Source organism: Narcine bancroftii, chromosome 5, assembly GCF_036971445.1.
Source record: "Narcine bancroftii isolate sNarBan1 chromosome 5, sNarBan1.hap1, whole genome shotgun sequence".
Lineage (NCBI taxonomy): Eukaryota > Metazoa > Chordata > Chondrichthyes > Torpediniformes > Narcinidae > Narcine > Narcine bancroftii.
Window position 1 is genome coordinate 108,012,233 of NC_091473.1, and position 19,068 is coordinate 108,031,300.

The window sequence follows — 19,068 nt, forward strand, 5'->3', positions numbered from 1 at the left end:
GTTAATGAATATTTACGCTCCAAATTACGATGACAAGGCCTTTGTGAAGGATATGTTTTTTTTTAAACTTTAAGATTTTATAACATGAATAACATATAGGATTACATTAAAAAAAATTAAGAATAAAATAATAAAATTACAATACAATATCAGTAATCTAAATAAACTATACCCTCCCCAATAATTATTACACATTAATAACCCAACTCAAATTAGTCCAACTCCCCCTTCCCCCCCAAAATAGAGTGAAGAATTAATAAAGTTAATAATATATGTGAGAAAAAACCCACTTACAAAAAAACAAAAACATAACTGATTAAAATACTAACAAAAAAAAAATAATTAATACTAAGATATCAGACTTAAAAAACATTTAAATCAAACTTAAATGCATATATTTAACAAACGGAGTTAAGATGAAACATATATTTATCTCAAACTTAATATAAAAAATTAGTAAAGTTAGTAACATTATCTATCAAAAATTCTTAAACGATAATCAATTCTTAAAAAAATTGTAGCATGAAAAAAAAGATGAAAAAAAACTTTCTCTATAGAGATAAACCTTCACCAAATATCAACTAACTTCACATCTATCATCATATTAATCACATAAACCACCATCTTAAAACAAAATTCAAACCTCATTAAGCATTGTACAATTCAATTTTAGTACTCTTCCACCATTTTTCCCTTTTACTCTTGAATAGTTATCCAATAAAAGCTCCAATACCACATTTAAATATCCCCAATCATTACGTTAAAATTCAGATATCCAAATAATAAAAACACATCTACAACGAAATCTATATCTTCAACAAATGGAGCATAAACCACAATCAAAATTCAAGCCTCATTAAGAATTGTACAATTCAATTTATAACTTTCACCATTATTCCCTTCGTTCTATAACTAAAATAGCAAAATAATATACACCAGAATTACTACTCCTTTCACCTTAAAGTTAAAGAAAAAATATTAAAAAAAACTTATCCATCCCATTCACATTTAAATTTCAGATATCCCTTATCTACTGAATAAACTTTACAAAAAAAACCACATCAATTTTTAGTTTTTTAAACAATCAAATACTTTCTTATGCTTTTTTTTTTATATTTAAAACAAAAAAAAACCCCTTCACTCTTTAATCTAATACAAAATAAAAGGAAAAAAAAATGGGTAGGAGGTTAAAAATACCCCCTCCCGTCTAAACCGCGCAATGCGGTAACTCCCAAAAAAAAATGGGTGTAAGATAACTCACATGTAGCAGATGACTTTCTGTTCTCTCCCCAACTCTCACTTCATCTTAAACTAACATCCTCATTATTTAATATCCCTTTTTTTAAAAAAAATTAAAAAAAAAAAGGACAACTCTTCTTTTAATCAGCTCCAACTGCCGAGTCACCATTACAACCATTCCTTCTTGGAGCACGGCTCTTTTCTTCCATCTCTTGTCTCCTTAGAGATCGCGGAGGACTATGTCTCTGTTGAAACTGAGTAATTGGCAGCTCTTGAGCAAATGCTATAGCTTCCTTTGGAGAATCAAAGAACTTTGGTTGGCAACCATCTTGAAAAACCTTCAAAACAGCTGGATATCTAAAGGTTGCCTTGTAACCTTTCTTCCACAACAACTCTTTAGCAGGATTGAATTCCCGTCATTGGAACATAATTTCTTGACTCAAATCCGCATAGAAGAAAATGGATTATTTTGAATCATCAAGGGTGATTTTCTCTGTTGTGCATTTCTAATAGCCACTTGTAAAATTATTTCTCTCGTAATAATTCAAGCAACGAACCAAAACAGGTCTTGGACTTTGACCTGAAATAGGTCTTCTACGCAAGGCTCTGTGAGCACGTTCCAGTATTATACCTTCCGGGAAATGTTCTTGACCCAGCACCTGCGGAATCCATTCAGTAAAAAATTTTCTTGGGTCTGGTCCCTCCGTACCTTCCGGCAAACCAATAATCTTTATATTGTTCCGTCTGGATTGGTTTTCCAAATAATCAACCTTTTTCACCAAATTTTTATTTTGAGTTTGTAAGTCTTCGACCATTTTGGTCACATCTGAAACTTGATCTCGTATTTCGTCTATATTTTTTTCACACGAATTAAATTTATCTCTCACTTCAAGCTTAAAAGCTCCAAACGCAGCCATCTGTTGAGAATTTATTTCCATCAGAGTATTGAACCTAGTACCAAGTTCAGTCATAATCTTAGATAATCCCTGCATTGTATAAGATAATATAGATTCAAGATTCACAAGAATCTTTTCAATTGGAAGAGATTCTGGCTCAACAGATTCCTGCTTCTTCTGCATAACCAAAGGGTCTTCTGTTGCTTCCTTCATTCTGGTTGCCTTCCTTGTAGTATAACTGCATGTGGAAACCCCAGCCACAGCCTCTCCAGCAATGACTGGAGGACGCTGGCCGGGGTTTTCCCCAGTCCATAATGTATTAAATTCTCCCAGTACATCAAGTTGTATAGGTTCTTGTATCTCAAGAGATGCAGTTTGCAGCGCCACCTCTACAGATGACAAATGCCTTTGAGTAACTCTTTGTTCTAAAGGCTGTTTGGCGCCCTCTTTAGGGGGCTCTACCGATGTAACATAGAGCTCTACATCCGAACACTATACCTCTCTCCTGGGATCCATTTCACGCTGAGTCCCGGTGTCTTTCCTGTAGGTAGGCTCCAAAACTTGAACTTTTGGAAAATGTAGTTTTTTGATGATCTGTTGTCGTTTTTTTTTGCTCTTTTCCACCAATTGTACCATCATAAGTTAAATTAACAGCACTGAAATTATCTAAACTTTTAAAGAATTTTAATGGGCATTTCTAGACAAAACAATAAGATAGAGTCAGGAGAGGACTGGAAGGCACATCTGATCCTTACGCCATCTTGCCACGCCCCCAAGGATATGTTTTTAAAAGCAGTGGAGGGAAGGCAAAATATATTGATTGGAGGCAACTTTAATTTTTGTCTAGACCCAAGAACAGTCAGCAAGAACAGAAACAAGAGCTAAGGCGGCTAAGCTAACTCTTTCATATATGAAAGATTTAAATTTGATGGATGTATGGAGGCAATCTAATCCCACAGAATGAGACTACTCGTTTTAATCTAAAATGCTTGATTCACATACAAAAATAGACTTGTTTTTGTTATCATTGAGTTTGAAGGATAGAGTAGGAAAAACAGAATACCTACCCAGATTACACTTGGATCATTCACCACTAACCTTAAAAATACAAATATCAGAGAAACAAGAAGGTGCATGTAGGTGGCGACTGAACACGATGTTATTAAAAATGGAGGATCTTAAACAACTTATAAAAAAAACAGATTGAAATTTTTTGTGAAACAAATTTAGTCAATTGACAGCAACTTTTTGATATGGGATACCCTTAAGGCATACTTAAAAGGACAAATCATTTCATTTACAAAAATGATTAAAAGAAAGTTTTATGATGAAGTTAATAAATTGGAGAAATAGGAGAATTAGAAAAGGAATATCAAAGAAAAGGGGAGCAAGACACATTTAGAACAATGGAAAATAAGAAAATTCAATACAACACTTTACAAACATAAGAGAAGAAAAGATCATTTCAAACATGTGATGATGTAATGGGCAGGGGCGTATTATACTGATTGCTTGCTATTGGCTATGGCTGTAGAGATACTCCACCTTACTGGTATAACAGATGGAGAACCTTTCCCAATGGCCAGTTTAGAGGTGGCTGTTCGTCTGTTAATAAAAGCCTATTATTAGAATGATACTTAACTTGTCCATGTCTATGGCATATCATTTTATTAACCAACAATCATGGATGCTTCCCTGAATATCAAGATGCTACCCGAGTTGGAGAAATTTTTCACCAGTGGCTCCAGTGTTTTGAAGAATACATGCGAGTGAACAATGTTGTGCAAATCACAGCAAAAATGGACTATCTTGTGGCCCTCCTCAGATAAGTGCCCTACTCAGTGGTCAGAGAGACAGCTGTCTATCAGAAGGCAGTGAATCTCCTCAGGACCTATTATGATATGCCTCAGAACACATTGTTCACAAGACATCAACTTCATATTCAAAAACAACAAGCAGGAGAGAGCAAAGATGCCTTCGTGCTCGCACTAAAAGGGCTATCCAGAGCCTGCATTTGTGCTACTATCACGGCTGAAGCCCAACGAGAGTCCTTAATAAGCTGGACGCATTCATAAGTGGATTGGAATTGGGGTACATCAGGCAACATTTATTATTGAAGAATTCTCTTAGTGCCTGCCACATTGACCACCGCCAGTGGGCTGATATCGCCTCAAACCGTGCTTCTTGGTGTCTCACAGTTCAGCGAGCAGCAACCTCCTTTGAAGAAGACCGCAGAGCCCACCTCACTGACAAAAGAAAAAGGAGGAAAAACCCATCACCCAACCCCAACCAACCAATTTTCCCTTGCAACCGCTGCAACAGTGTCTGCCTGTCTCGCATCGGACTTGTCAGCCACAAACGAGCCTGCAGCTGACGTGGACATTACCCCTCCATAAATCTTCGTCCGCGAAGCCAAGCCAAAGAAAGAAATGCAGTTCTGCAACAAGCGTAAGTCCTAAAGTCTGCTCTACAAGGTCCTAAAGCTCTTGAGAAAGAGAGAGGTGCTGAAGTGGCACCCCCGAGATTCGCCTGTGGCATCGATCCGCTGCTGAGTGCCACTACGCCACAGTGTAAAAGCCGCTACAGAAAATGCTACTTCTGCGGTTTGGTGCCACATGTTCGCTCCCAGTGCCCTGCCCGGCAAGCCAATTATGCCAACTGCGGGAAGCAAGGGCACTGGGCCAGAGCCTGCCTTGCACGAGAATTCTCGCCTGGCTCACGCCATGAGCTGAAAAATAAGAAGAAACAACGCTTGAGTGCTACTGCTAAACGGGCACTGCCACAACACTGTTATGTTGACCTGGAGAGCCAATGATTCATCGAACTCTTCTTCTTCTCCTACTTCTTCTGAAACAGCCAGTGACAAGGCAAACACCAAAGGATCGCTGCCATGGCAAGACCCTATTCTAGCTTCCATGAAGATCAATCAAGATGGGCCTCACTATCTACAGCCTTCCACAATGAAGGTGGAGGTAAATGAGTAAACTCCTCATCAACGTCTTTTTCTTTTCCCTAGAAAAGAAAAAACTGGATCGACCTTGCCGTTTTGGCTATCTAAACCTGGAGATGTTTTATTAAGGAAACATGTTAGACCCAGAAAGGCTGACCCGCTCATGGAGCGTGTACAACTGCTTCATGCTAATCCACAATATGCTCGTGCTGTATTTCCTGATGGTAGACAGGACACTGTTTCCCTTTGAGATCTAGCTTTTGCCTGGCCTGCTGCCTGCTAGTCCTTCCACTGACCTGTCTCCTTCCTTACTCTCTCCATCCCAAGAACATTTAGAGCAACAATTCCCTCTTCATGGGAATCTGCCGACCAAAGTCCTTCAGCCAACACCTGCCGACAAAAGTCCTTCAGTTAAAGATAAATCTCCAACATCTGTGCCTTTACGTCGGTCTGAACATATATCAAGGCCGCCACAAAGACTTAGTTATGACCATTTCTAATCTTTGTTGTGGTTTCAGTGAGCACAGTCGTAGCATGTTTACTCAGGCTCACAGCTGGTATATTATTCTCATTTATTCTGTTTGTAACCCATTTTTTTCCCTCTTGCCCTTTGCTTTTACTATTATTGCATTTTCTTAAAATTAGTTAATTTTAGAGGGGGGGGTGAATGTGATGATGTAATGGGGAGGGGCTTATTGTATTGATTGGTTGCTATTGGCTATGGCTGTAGAGATACTCCACCCAACTGGTATAACAGATGGAGAACCTTTCCCACTGGTCAGTTTAGGGGTGGCTTTTTGTCTGTTAATAAAAGCCCAGTATTGGAATGATACTTGACTGGTCCTTGTCTATGGCATATCAAAACATAAAACAGAAATATTATGAACTAGGAGAGAGGGCACATAAAATATTGGTATGGCAATTGAAGGCTGAAGAATCAGCAAGAGCTATAAACATTATACAGACGGAAAACAATACAATTACATACAAGCAGAAAGAAAGAAATGAAACATTCAGACAATATTATGAGAATTTATATAAATCTGACTCACCAGGATTCGAGAATGAAATAGAGGAATGTTTAGATCATGTGGAGCTCCCGAAATTGAATGATAATGATAGAGAAGTATTGGATTTAAATTTGACTATGGAGGAAATTGAGGAAGCATTTCCACTTTTTTTTAAAATTTTTTTATTTTTCACACCATAAATCGCATTAACCATGATACACACTTTTTCCTTTTCACACATATACAGTGCCATTTTCTTCCCCCCCCACTCCTCCCATCCCACCCTCCCTACCTCCCGTCCATTTAAGGTATAAACTCTAGGATACATTAAACCAGTCAGACAATGTTGTCATTCAATAAAAATACACCAGAAATTCCACTGAGTCCATTCTTTTCATTTCTTTTTCCTTCCGTTAACTTAGGTAGTGATTGTCCCCGGTAGGTTTTCGCTATTGTGTTTAATGTAAGGCTCCCATATTTGTTCGAATATTTCAATATTATTTCTTAAACTATATGTTATTTTTTCTAATGGAATACATTTATTCATTTCTATATACCATTGTTGTATTTTCAAATTATCTTCCAATTTCCAGGTTGACATAATACATTTTTTTGCTACGGCTAGAGCTATCTTAACAAATCTTTTTTGTGCATACTCCAAATCAATTCCAAATTCTTTGTTTTTTATGTAACTTAGGAGGAATATCTCTGGATTCTTTGGTATATTGTTTCCTGTTATTTTATTTAATATCTGATTTAGATCTTCCCAAAATTTTTCTACTTTTTCACATGTCCAGATTGCATGAATTGTTGTTCCCATTTCTTTTTTACATCGAAAACATCTATCAGATACTGTTGGGTCCCATTTATTTAACTTTTGAGGTGTAATGTATAGCCTGTGTATCCAGTTATATTGTATCATACGTTACCTCGTATTTATTGTATTTCTCATCGTTCCAGAGCATAACTTCTCCCAGGTTTCCTTTTTTATCTTTATATTTAAATCTTGTTCCCATTTTTGTTTAGTTTTACCATTTGTTTCCTCATTCTCCTTTTTCTTGCAGTTTAATATACATATTTGTTATAAATCTTTTGATTATCATTGTATCTGTAATCACATATTCAAAGTTACTTCCCTCTGGCAAACTCAAACTGCTTCCTAATTTATCCTTCAAGTAGAATCTCAACTGGTAATATGCCAGCGCTGTATCTTGAGTTATACTGTATTTATCTTTCATTTGTTCAAAGGATAAGAATCTATTTCCTGAAAAACAATTTTCTATTCTTTTAATCCCTTTTTTCTCCCATTCTCTAAAGGAAAGGTTATCTATTGTAAAAGGGAGTAACTTGTTTTGCGTCAATATTAGTTTTGGCAATTGATAATTTGTTTTTATTTCTTTCTACATGAATCTTCTTCCAAATATTGAGTAGATGATGTAATACTGGAGAACTTCTATGTTGTACCAATTTTTCATCCCATTTATATAATATGTGTTCAGGTATCTTTTCCCCTATTTTAACTAATTCTAACCTAGTCCAATCTGGCTTTTCCCTTGTTTGATAAAAATCTGATAGGTATCTTAATTGTGCGGCTCTGTAATAATTTTTAAAGTTTGGCAGTTGTAAGCCTCCTTGATTATACCATTCTGTTAATTTATCTAGTGCTATCCTCGGTTTTCCCCCCTTTCCATAAAAATTTCCTTATTATTTTCTTTAACTCCTTGAAGAATTTCTCTGTCAGTTGTATTGGCAATGCCTGAAATAGGTATAATATCCTTGGAAAAATGTTCATTTTAATACAGTTTATCCTTCCTATTAGTGTTAGTGGTAAATCTTTCCAATCCTCTAAATCGTCCTGTAATTTTTTCATTAGTGGATAATAATTGAGTTTATATAGTTGGCCGAGATTTTTGTTTATTTGTACACCTAGGTATCTTATTGCTTGCATTTGCCATCTAAACGGTGATTCCTTCTTAAATTTTGAGAAATCCGCATTATTCATAGGCATTGCTTCACTTTTATTTACGCGATCTTGTAACCCGACACTTCTCCATATTCCTTCAATTTCTTATATAATTCTTTTATTGATAGTTCTGGTTCTGTTAAGTATACTATAACATAATCCGCAAATAAACTGATTTTATATTCCTTGTCTTTTATTTTTATTCCTTTTATATTATTTTCTGTTCTTATCAATTCTGCTAGTGGTTCTATAGCTAACGCAAACAATAAAGGTGATAGTGGGCATCCCAGCCGTGTTGACCTGCTTTTACATGTCCATTTACTGTCACTTTCGCTAATGGTCCCTTATATAATGCTTTAATCCAATTAATATACTTCTCCGGTAAACTGAATTTTTGCAATACTTTGAACAAATAATTCCATTCTACTCTATCAAAGGCCTTCTCTTCGTCTAAAGCAACTGCTACTGTTGGTGCTTTATTCCCTTCTACTGCATGAATTAAGTTAATAAATTTACAAATATTGTCTGTTGTGCGTCTTTTTTTAATAAATCCAGTTTGGTCTAGATTTACCATATTCGGTACATACTCTCCTAATCTGTTTGCTAATAGTTTAGCTATTATCTTATAATCAGTGTTAAGTAAAGATATTGGTCTATATGATGCTGGTGTGAGTGGATCTTTCCCTTGCTTTAGTATTACTGTAATTATTGCTGTTTTACATGAAACTGGTAAGCTTTGTGTTTTATCAATCTGGTTGATTACTTCCAGGAGGGGCGGAATTAATAAGTCTTTAAATGTTTTATAAAATTCTATTGGGAATCCATCCTCTCCTGGTGTCTTATTATTTGGTAATTTTTTTTATTATCTCTTGTATTTCTACTATTCCAAATGGCTCTGTTAATTTATTTTGTTCCTCTATTTGTAGTTTTGGTAGTTCAATTTTAGTTAGAAATTCATCTATTTTCCCTTCTTTCCCTTCATTTTCAGTTCGGTATAATTGTTCATAGAATTCTCTAAAGTTTTCCTTAATTTCTTTTGGATTGTATGTAATTTGTTTGTCTTTTTTCCTTGATGCCAATACCATTTTCTTAGCTTGTTCTGTCTTAAGCTGCCATGCTAGGATTTTGTGCGTTTTTTCACCTAGTTCATAATATTTCTGTTTTGTCTTCATTATATTCTTCTCCACCTTATATGTTTGTAGTGTTTCATATTTTATTTTTTTTTCTGCCAATTCTCTTCTTTTAGTTGTATCTTCATTGCTAATTCTTTTTCTATATTTACTATTTCCCTTTCCAACTGCTCTGTTTCCTGATTATAGTCCTTCTTCATCTTGGTTACATAACTTATTATTTGCCCTCTAATGAATGCTTTCATTGCATCCCATAGTATAAACTTATCTTTCACTGATTTCGTATTTATTTCAAAATACATTTTAATTTGTTTTTCAATAAATTCTCTAAAATCCTGCCTTTTAAGTAACATCTCCATCTATACATCTATACATTCTTGGAGGGATGTCCTCTAACTTTACTGTCAATATTAAGGGTGAATGGTCCGATAGTATTCTAGCTTTATATTCTGGTTTTTTTTACTCTATCTTGCATACGAGCTGATAACAAAAATAGGTCTATTCTTGAGTATGTTTTATGTCTAGCCGAGTAATATGAATACTCCTTTTCCTTTGGGTGTTGTTTCCTCCATATATCCAAAAGTTGCATTTCTTCCATCGATTTAATTATAAATTTGGTTACTTTGTTCTTTCTGTTAATTTTTTTCCCCAGTTTTGTCCATATTTGAATCCAAATTCAGGTTGAAATCACCTCCTATTAATATGTTCCCTTGCGTATCTGCTATCTTCAAAAAGATATCTTGCATAAACTTTTGATCTTCTTCGTTAGGTGAATAGAGTAGATTCCAAAACTCCGAATATATCTGACATTTTATCATTACATATCTCCCTGCTGGATCTATTATTTCCTCTTCTATTTTAAATGGCACATTTTTACTAATTAATATAGCTACTCCTCTTGCTTTTGAATTATATGATGCTGCTGTTACGTGTCCTACCCAATCTCTCTTTAATTTCTTGTGCTCCAATTCAGTTAAATGTGTTTCTTGCACAAATGCTATATCAATTTTTTCTTTTTTCAGTAAATTTAGCAGTTTCTTCCTTTTAATTTGGTTATGTATTCCATTAATATTTAGTCATATAGTTCAACGTAGCCATTTTATACTTTGTTTATCTTCCCTTTCCGTTTCTCGATCATTACCTTTCCTTCTTATCCATTTCTGTTTTCTTGTTTTGAACCCTTTATAAGACAACATTCCTAAAACATCAAACATTTTCCTTACTCTCCTATTTAAAACTTCTTTAGCCCCAATCCCCCCTTCCCCTCCTGAGTTGTCCTTTATCCCTTGTCGGACAACCACATCTCCCCTCTCCATTGGGATTTGCGAATTCACTCGCAAGCGTCAGCTGATGTTGCAGTGACCGTAACTCCTCCCCACCCAGCCCCCCCAGAAAAGATTTCACTTTTCATATGTAACAAAGGTCACTCTTTTAATTCCCTCCTTATTCCCTCTATTCCATTTCCTTCCCTTATTAATTCTTGTCTATACCATCTATATTTTCCTCTAAATACGGATACATTCATGTATGCACATTATACATATACACACATATACCTCTTTACCCACATACATATAAATCGTGGTCATTTTTACTCTTATTACATGTCTTCATCTCTCTGTTTGTTTTGTAGTTGTTCTGCAAATTTCCTTGCTTCCACTGGATCCGAGAATAGTTTTTTTCCATAAGATCGTTTTCGATGTTTTGAATGTTTCGATGTTTCCTCTTCAGGAGTTCAAAACTTATGTGTCTTTTTAGTTCGCAGTCTTTTGTACTCTCGTTACACGTCTTCATCTCTCAGTCTATTTTGTAATTGTTCTGCAAATTTTCGTGCTTCCTCTGGATCCGAGAATAGTCTGTTTTGCTGTCCTGGAATAAATATTTTCAATACCGCTGGATGCTTTAGTATAAATTTATACCCTTTCTTCCATAAAATCGCCTTTGCTGTATTGAACTCCTTTCTCTTCTTCAGGAGTTCAAAACTTATATCTGGATAAATGAAGATTTTTTGCCCTTTGTACTCCAGTGGCTTGTTGCCCTCTCTTACTTTTTCCATTGTTTTCTCCAGAACCTTTTCTCTTGTAGTATATCTTAGGAATTTTACTAAAATAGATCTTGGCTTTTGTTGTGGTTGTGGTTTAAAGGCCAATGCTCTATGTGCCCTTTCTATTTCCATTTCTTGCTGTAGTTCTGGACATCCTAGGATCCTAGAGATCCAATCTTTTATAAACTCTCTCATATTCCTGCCTTCTTCATCTTCCTTAAGGCCCACTATCTTTATGTTATTTCTTCTGTTATAATTTTCCATTATATCTATTTTCTGGGCTAACAGTTCTTGTGTCTCTTTAACTTTTTTATTAGATTCCTCTAATTTCTTTTTTAAGTCTTCTACCTCCATTTCTACTGCTGCTTCTCGTTCTTCCACCTTGTCCATTTTTTTTCCCATTTCTGATAAGGTCATATCTATTTTATTCATTTTCTCTTCTGTATTGTTTATTCTTCTTCTTAAATCATTAAATACTTGCGCTTGCCATTCTTTAAATGACTCCATGTATTCTTTAATAAGAGAAAGTATATCCTTTGTCTTGCCTTTCCCTTCTTCTTCTATTTCACTGTACTCTTCCTCTTCCTCTTCTTCTTCTTCTTCCTCTGGGTTGGCCATCTGTTGTTTCTTTGTTGTCCTTTTCTTCTCTTCTTTCTTGTTTTCGTTGTCTTCTATATTCTCCTCTTGCTGCAGGTGTTCTGCAGCTGTCATTGCCGGCTGTGGAGATCGACTCCCCAGCTGGTCACCCCTCCCGTCGGTGTGTTTTTTTGCATGCGCGGTTGCGCACTTTTACTCGACTCAGCGAGCCATTTTTGTAGTCCACTTTCTACCGACCTGAGGGAGCGGGTTTCTCTCTCCACCGCGGGCCTCTTCGAACAGGTAAGGCCTTCTCCTTCTTCCGTTGTCTTCTCTTCCTCTCTTCTTACCGTTGGTTTTGATTTTTCTTTTTTCGTCGCCATCTTCTTTCCACCTTTATACTCACTTTACTTTAATTTTTATTTTTGTGCCTTTGTGTTTTCCTTTGTTTTTTCCGACTTTTCTGGAGAGGGCTGGAGTTCACCGTCCAGCCACTACTCCATCACGTGATTCCTCCTCCGGAAGCATTTCCACTTGAGTTTTACAAAGAATTTAAGGATTTCTTAATGCTATTATTCATGGATGTAATAGAGCAAGCAGAAGAAACACAGCCATCTTTCTCGATGGCAATAATTACTGTGTTGCCAAAAAAGAACAGAGATCCACTAAAAACTTATTCTTATCGACCAATATCTCTATTAAATACAGATTATAAAATAATAGCAAAAGCACGGGCCAACAGGTTAGGACAATATTTCCCTAAGTTGATACATACAGATCAAGTGAGATTCGTTAAAGTGAGACAAGCATCAAATAATTTGGTGAGATTGTTTAATGTAATACATTTAGCTCAATCAAGGATAGACCCTAATATAGTAGTATCATTAGACCAAGAAAAAGTATTCAATAGACTTGAATGGCCATTTTTGTTCAAAACACTGAAAAATTTAGGTATAGGACAGGGATTTATTAACTGGATGAGGGCATTATATCAAAAACCACAAGCGAAAATAATAACTAATAGTCAAATATCAGTTAAGCTGATCAAGTAGACAAGGGTGCCCTCTTTCCCCAGCTTTATTTATTAGAGCCATTGGCAGAAATAATCAGAAATTATCCTGAAATCAAAGGCTTCAGGGTCGGTCAAGAGCAACGTAAAATAAGTTTGTTTGCCGATGATATACTAATCTACATATCTGAACCTAGGAGATTGCTGGAAAAATTGCAGGAAACATTAACAAAATATGGAAGAGTATCAGGGTATACAATAAATGTGGATAAAAGTGAAATTCTACCTTTAACAAATTACGATTATGAACAATATAAAGCAAGCAGTATACTCAAATGGAAAAAGGAAGGGATTAAATATCTGGGAATTATGCTTGATAATAATTTGAATAATTTGCATAAATTATTATAAATTATGCTGGCGAAAATGGAACTGGTATGTGTGAAAATGCCCCTAACGTTAATAGGGAGAGTTAACTGCATCAAAATGAAGACCATCCCAAGAATTCAATATCTCTTCCAGCTGATACCATTGCATCTACCAAAAAAGTTTTTTTTAAGAGAATAAATAATTTAGTGTGACAATTTCTACGGAATAATAAAGTATCAAAAACTGACATGGGATTATAAACTATGGGACTGCAACTCTCGGATTTAAAAAAATACTACTTGGCTGCACAGTTAAGATTTTTGGCATCTTTCTTTGATACAAACCCAAAATGGGTGCATATGGGATTGAAAGGAATGGATGAAATAATGATTAAAGATTTTATTTATAAATGGAACCGAAAACTAATCAGGAAAAAAAGACTTCAAACCCCAAATTGATTCACATGGTTAAAAATTTGGCAAGATATTAATGATAGTATAGAAAGGAAAACTGGAATTTCATTAAGATCATCATTATGCAATAATCAGATGCCACCCATGATAATGGGAAAGAGGACCCTAAATATATGGCGACAGAAGAGGATCGGTCATATCACGGACTGTTATAAAGACTGTATCTTAATGTCTTTTGAGCAAATGAAGTAACTCTATGGAATTCCAAACAACACTTTTGTTTTTTTATTTGCAATTAAGGGAAATTTTGGGAAATGACATGACCCATCCTGGAGTAAGTGAATTGGAACATACACTATGGAGGGGTGTTATACTCAAATTTATTACTCGAATATATTATGCCCTACAAATGGAAGGGAAAAAGCCTGGATTACATAGATCAAGAGAAAGATGGGAAGCAGAACTGGCAAGAAATATAGCAGAACAATCTTGGTCTGAATGGTGTAAAGATGGGGTAACCTTGGTTATTCATGTGTGGTATGGCTTGGTGCAATATAATTTCTTGCATCAATTATATTTGAATCCACAAAGACTACACAAATCAAAACCAGAAATAGAAGATAGATGTTTTCCAAGTGAAATGGAGGAAGGAACATTTCTCCACTCTGGAGGTATGGTCATGTACAAAAGTTAATCCTTTTCTGGCAAGCAATATCAGGAGGATATCCGGAGGGATAATCAGGAGGTCTTCACAAGGATTACTGGAGTTAATTTTCCAGTGAACCTTGAACTATATTGACGGGGAAATTTTATAGATATTAGCAATAATCTTACAGAGTTTCAAATATCTTTTACTAAGATTGCATCGGCGGTAGCCAAGAAATGTGTCGCAGTTACCTGGAAGTCAGGTGCACCGATTGCTCTGGTATGATGTATATCAGAAATGAACAGTTGTCTACCTATGGAAAAGATCACATAAAAGGAACAAATGAATCAAGCCGCTGTAAATCCATGGTCTTCCCTCGATTTTTTATCTTTTTTTTTTAAATTGTAAGCTCCAATGGTGGATGGAAAGACATATTTTGTGTTAAAGGGAAGGGGGTGATGGGGTTAATTGTTGAAATTTTTCTTCTACCTGACTTGAGTTTGGTTAAGCCAATATGTTTAACATATAACATTTGTTATTATATAATAAGAACATATTAATATAATGAAAACGTTGTATTTTGTAAAGAAAAACTTATACTTTATGTACAAGCTGTAAGTAGATTATTTTTTTGTACAAGATGTACATTTGATACATGTTTGAAACCATTCAAAAGAGACAACAACTTTGAAAGGGACCAGATGACGCCCAATTAATGCAGCCCCGCTCAAGCACTCACTCGTGTGGCTCCATCAAAAGATGATGGAGGGGGGGGGGGGGGGCATTTCTGACCTGTTTAAATGGCATCTGAACCAACCACAAAAGTAGTGTCGATCTGCAAAAGGATTTCTCTCCTTTTTTAAAGAAAAAGCACAGCGGCACCACACATCTAATCGAGAAATCATTGTGTGTGTGTGTGTGTGTGTGTGTGTGTGTGTGTGTGTGTGTGTGTGTGTGTGTGTGTGTGTGTGTGTGTGTGTGTGTGTGTGTGTGTGTGTGTGTGTGTGTGTGTGTGTGTGTGTGTGTGTGTGTGTGTGTGTGTGTGTGTGTGTGTGTGTGAAACGATCGGACAGGTTTGTGGGCATGAACTCAACTAACTGGGCCGAAGTTAGTGCCGAACGCAGGAGAAGTTGGGACACCACGCACTTGGTGCCCCGGGACGCTCTGTCGGAGACGAGGGCCTCGCCCACCACCGGTCACTGCGGGGAAACTTGCCTGCTTTGCTGCACCCCGGCCTCCGGCCGCCGCTCTCTTCTCGGATTTAGCTGGACATCCGCAAAGTTAACCCCGGGGCCCCTTTCAACTTACAAGCCCGGCTCGGTGTCCCTTAACGGCGACACGGTCCACCACTCTGCCTTCGGTTCGGAACGCGGGCGACGAGCGCGCGCCACCCCCAACCGTCGCGCTCACGCCGCCTCGCGCGCGCTGCCCTGCCTTTCCGGGGCGCTGACCCGACCAGGGGATTGGTGCGCGACGCCAGCTGCTCGTCCTCCTTCTTGCTCAGAGCCCGGGGGGGGGAACAAACGTCACCCGTTGTCACAGAGCACTTCAGGGGCCAAAACTTGTGAAAGCAATGACCATCGTCACGCTGACCTGAGATCACCTCCCCCCCTCCCCCTTTTATCCTCATCTGATTGCACCACGAGACTGTTAGAAACAGAATTACCTTTAAAGAAATTGCTCTAGACAAAAATTGAGAACAAAGAACATTTATTATAACAACAATGCAAAGTTGGGTGCTTCCCCTTACCCTGGGAATACACACATACACTGGGGCTCACCCAACTTTTATACAGTCAATTTCAGTATCAGAGTGCCCTCCCCCTTACATTCTTCTGCCCCCTGGATGGGTTTGGCATAGGCAATCCTTCCTGCCTATGTGCAGTTTCAGTACACTTGGAGGACCAGGGGGTATCCTGTGGGTGCCCCATCATGTCATTGTCCTTATTCACACCTTCCTGATTCTCGGGGCTACAGTCTCTTGGTATGCAGAGTTGGCTCATCCTGTCTAGGGTTGACTAATTTAATATGTATAACTTTGTAAATCTGTGTAAGGTTAACCAATTAGATATGTAGAACTTGGCACTTCTGTCTAGGGCTGGGAGACCCTTATCTGATCCAGACTACCTCAACTTCCTACATTCTATTGTTCCTTACCGCTCCTTATTATTCTTATGGTGGCTCATTGATCTTGTCACAAAGACTAGAAGATTCTTATGTTAATCGTGCTGACTCTGCTTTCCTGCATCCTAATTCCCAAGCTCATCCTGTTTGTACTGGTTACAGCCATTAACTGATGTATGAATTTTAGTTTCCTTCATGTTCATAATTTTAGATCAGTTTTCCCATCTCTCACAAGACAAACCCGCGTTTTCCGGTCCTTGGTGCGAGGACACACAACTATGTTTCTGCAGGACGATGCACATAAATATTGATTCATGACGATGAGAGCCTCGGATGGTGAGCGTGAGCTGTTCCTGTGGTCGATCAGCATCCCCACTGCTGGTGAGAGAATTTATTTCAGTGCAATACTGCAGAAGACTGCAACCGACGGAAATAGAGGACGAGGGGGGGGGGGGAGTTGCACGCTACTAACTGCAGCAATTCGACATTAAAGTGTGGCTCAACACATTTCAGAAACCTCGTTTTATTATTTCCATTATGTGTACCTCCAGGGGAAAACTAAAATAAAAGTAAAACATAATTCAGTTAGAGCAGTGCTGAAATGTAAGCAAACAAAGAAATAACTTTTTAAAAGATAATTGACGTTTTAAAGTGCTGAGAAGATATTAGCCTAGAAATTGTGCATGACATCATGGCCCATGGCAGAAGAAAGGAAGTGGTGTATTGCACTGGGTCGATTACTTCCTTGAGTGTGGATCAAGGAGAGATAATCAGTAAATGTGATGTGCTGGGGTAGCAGCAAGCAGACACAAACCACAAAAGTCTGCACGACAGGCTTTATTCTGCTAAAAGTCTGTACACACCAGTTGCAGCTGCGGTGGCTCCCAAGTGACTGGCTCAGGAGGGGCCGGCTCAGGCTTGTATTCGGGTCGGCTGATTGACAGGTGGAGTCAGCCCTCCCCCAGGTGGTCCTTCTGCAGGTACAGAAATCGCCCCCTGCAGTAGGCTAGTGGTTGCATCACCTCTTCTTAAATTGTCCTGTGGGTGGGGGGTGAGTAACGATGCCAGGCGGTATTTACAGGTTTAGACGGTTCGGCGGCCGTCGGAGTCTCTGTGACCGTTACAGGGTTGGCTCCTGGTCAAAGGTCGGTGAGGGTGTTGTGGGTGCCAGAGGGCAAGTCGGGTGCAGCGTGGTTGGGTCAGGCGCCGGGACGGGCAGTGTAACATCTGTCCGTGGTCGTGTGGCTGGGTGGGTGTGGATCGGCAGGAGAGGGAGGGGCTGGAGGGGCGGGGGGAGTGGTTCGGTCCCCGGGTCATGGGGAAATTGTGTCGGGTCCACGTGGTTTTGGGGTAGTGGTGGTGGTCCTGCTGGTGCCAAATCCCTGGTCGAGACAGTGTCCTCAAGGCCACTGGGGTACTTGATGTCCATATTTGTGGTTGGCATGAAGGAGGAGCACCTGCTCAACCAGTGGGTCAGCCTTGTGGGCCTGTACGTGTTTGCGCAGGAGCACCGGTCCCAAAGATGTGAGCCTTGCTGGGAGAGAGGTTCCAGTTGCCGATTTCCTGGGAAATGAAAACAGGCGTTCATGAGGGGTCTGATTTGTAGCCGTGCACAAGAGCAATCTAATGGCATGGAGCGCCTCAGGGAGGGCTTCTTGCCAGTAGTCCAAGGACCAACCTTTGGTCCTAAGGGCCAGGAGGACTGCTTTCCAGATCACTCCGTTTTCATGCTCCACCTGCCCATTGCCCCTCAGGTTATAACAAGTCTTGCGACTCATCGCGATGCCTCATATTACCAGGTGCTGGCGCAGTTCCACACTCATGAAGCTAGAACCCCGGTCACTGTGGATGAAGGCCGGGTAGCTGAACATGGTGAAGGCCTGTATCAGGGCCCTGATAACATTGGCTGTGGAGGTGTCCAGGCAAGGATGGCAAAGGGAAAATGGGAGTACTCACCTATAACTGTGAGGAAGTAGACGTTCTTGTTTGTGGAAGGCAGGGGGCCCTTGAAGTCAATACTGAGCCATTTGAAGGGCCGGTTGGCCTTGACGATGTGGGCCTGGGCCGCGCAGACCCTGCATGACTCAGTCATGGTCCGGACCTCTTCGACAGTGAAGGGGAGGTTCCGGGACTTGATAAAATGGTACAGGCGTGTCACCCCCGGGTGGCAGAGGGATTCATGGAGTGCCTGCAGTTGGTCGGCCTTCAATTACGCGCAGGTCCGAGATAGGGTGTCGGGGGAGTTGTTAAACTTCCCCGGTCTGTACTGGATGTCGTAGTTGAATGTGGCCAGCTTGACTCTCCAGTGTAATGATTATATTTTGGGGAATTCATAAGATTTAGAGTAGGTTACATACATACACACATTTTAAAACAGATCTTATTTGAAAGACTGAAGAATTCACATTGCAGGATCTCTGGAAAATGTTATGCACATTTCACAAGTAGGTGCTAATGGAAATGGCTCATAAAATGCTTGACCATTGTCTTGCTGGAGTCAGGCTGCAAGACGCTCACAAAAAGGTCAATCCTGGGTTTTGTTTATACTTAAGGCAACAACTTGAGCAGAAGGAAGAACTCTTGTTGTTTGCTGGAGAAGGTGGAGGTTTTGCAAGTCACATGAATCACATACTTTTCACTGCAGTTTCAGTTGAAGAGAGATAGAGGACACAAGCTCTCTCAGTCAGTGTGTGTGGGAC

At 38.8% G+C, this 19,068-nt stretch overlaps 1 protein-coding gene across 8 annotated transcripts in view; it reads right to left on the reverse strand.

Moving 5' to 3' along the window:
• The window catches only part of cc2d1b (coiled-coil and C2 domain containing 1B), a 167,405-nt gene extending 151,758 nt beyond the window's left edge, over nt 1–15,647 (reverse strand). For 5 of the 8 annotated variants that reach the window (XR_011357855.1, XR_011357856.1, XM_069938667.1 and 2 more), the window contains exons 1-2: nt 15,461–15,647; nt 14,497–14,558 (exon numbers count right to left, since the gene is read on the reverse strand). The gene's annotated coding sequence lies outside the window, so the exon portion shown is untranslated. Of the gene's footprint in view, nt 1–3,680; nt 3,741–14,496; nt 14,559–15,460 lie in introns of those variants that run through there. The other 3 variants (XM_069938669.1, XM_069938670.1, XM_069938668.1) reach the window with 3 other exon arrangements.
• Nucleotides 15,648–19,068: the final 3,421 nt, after the last annotated feature.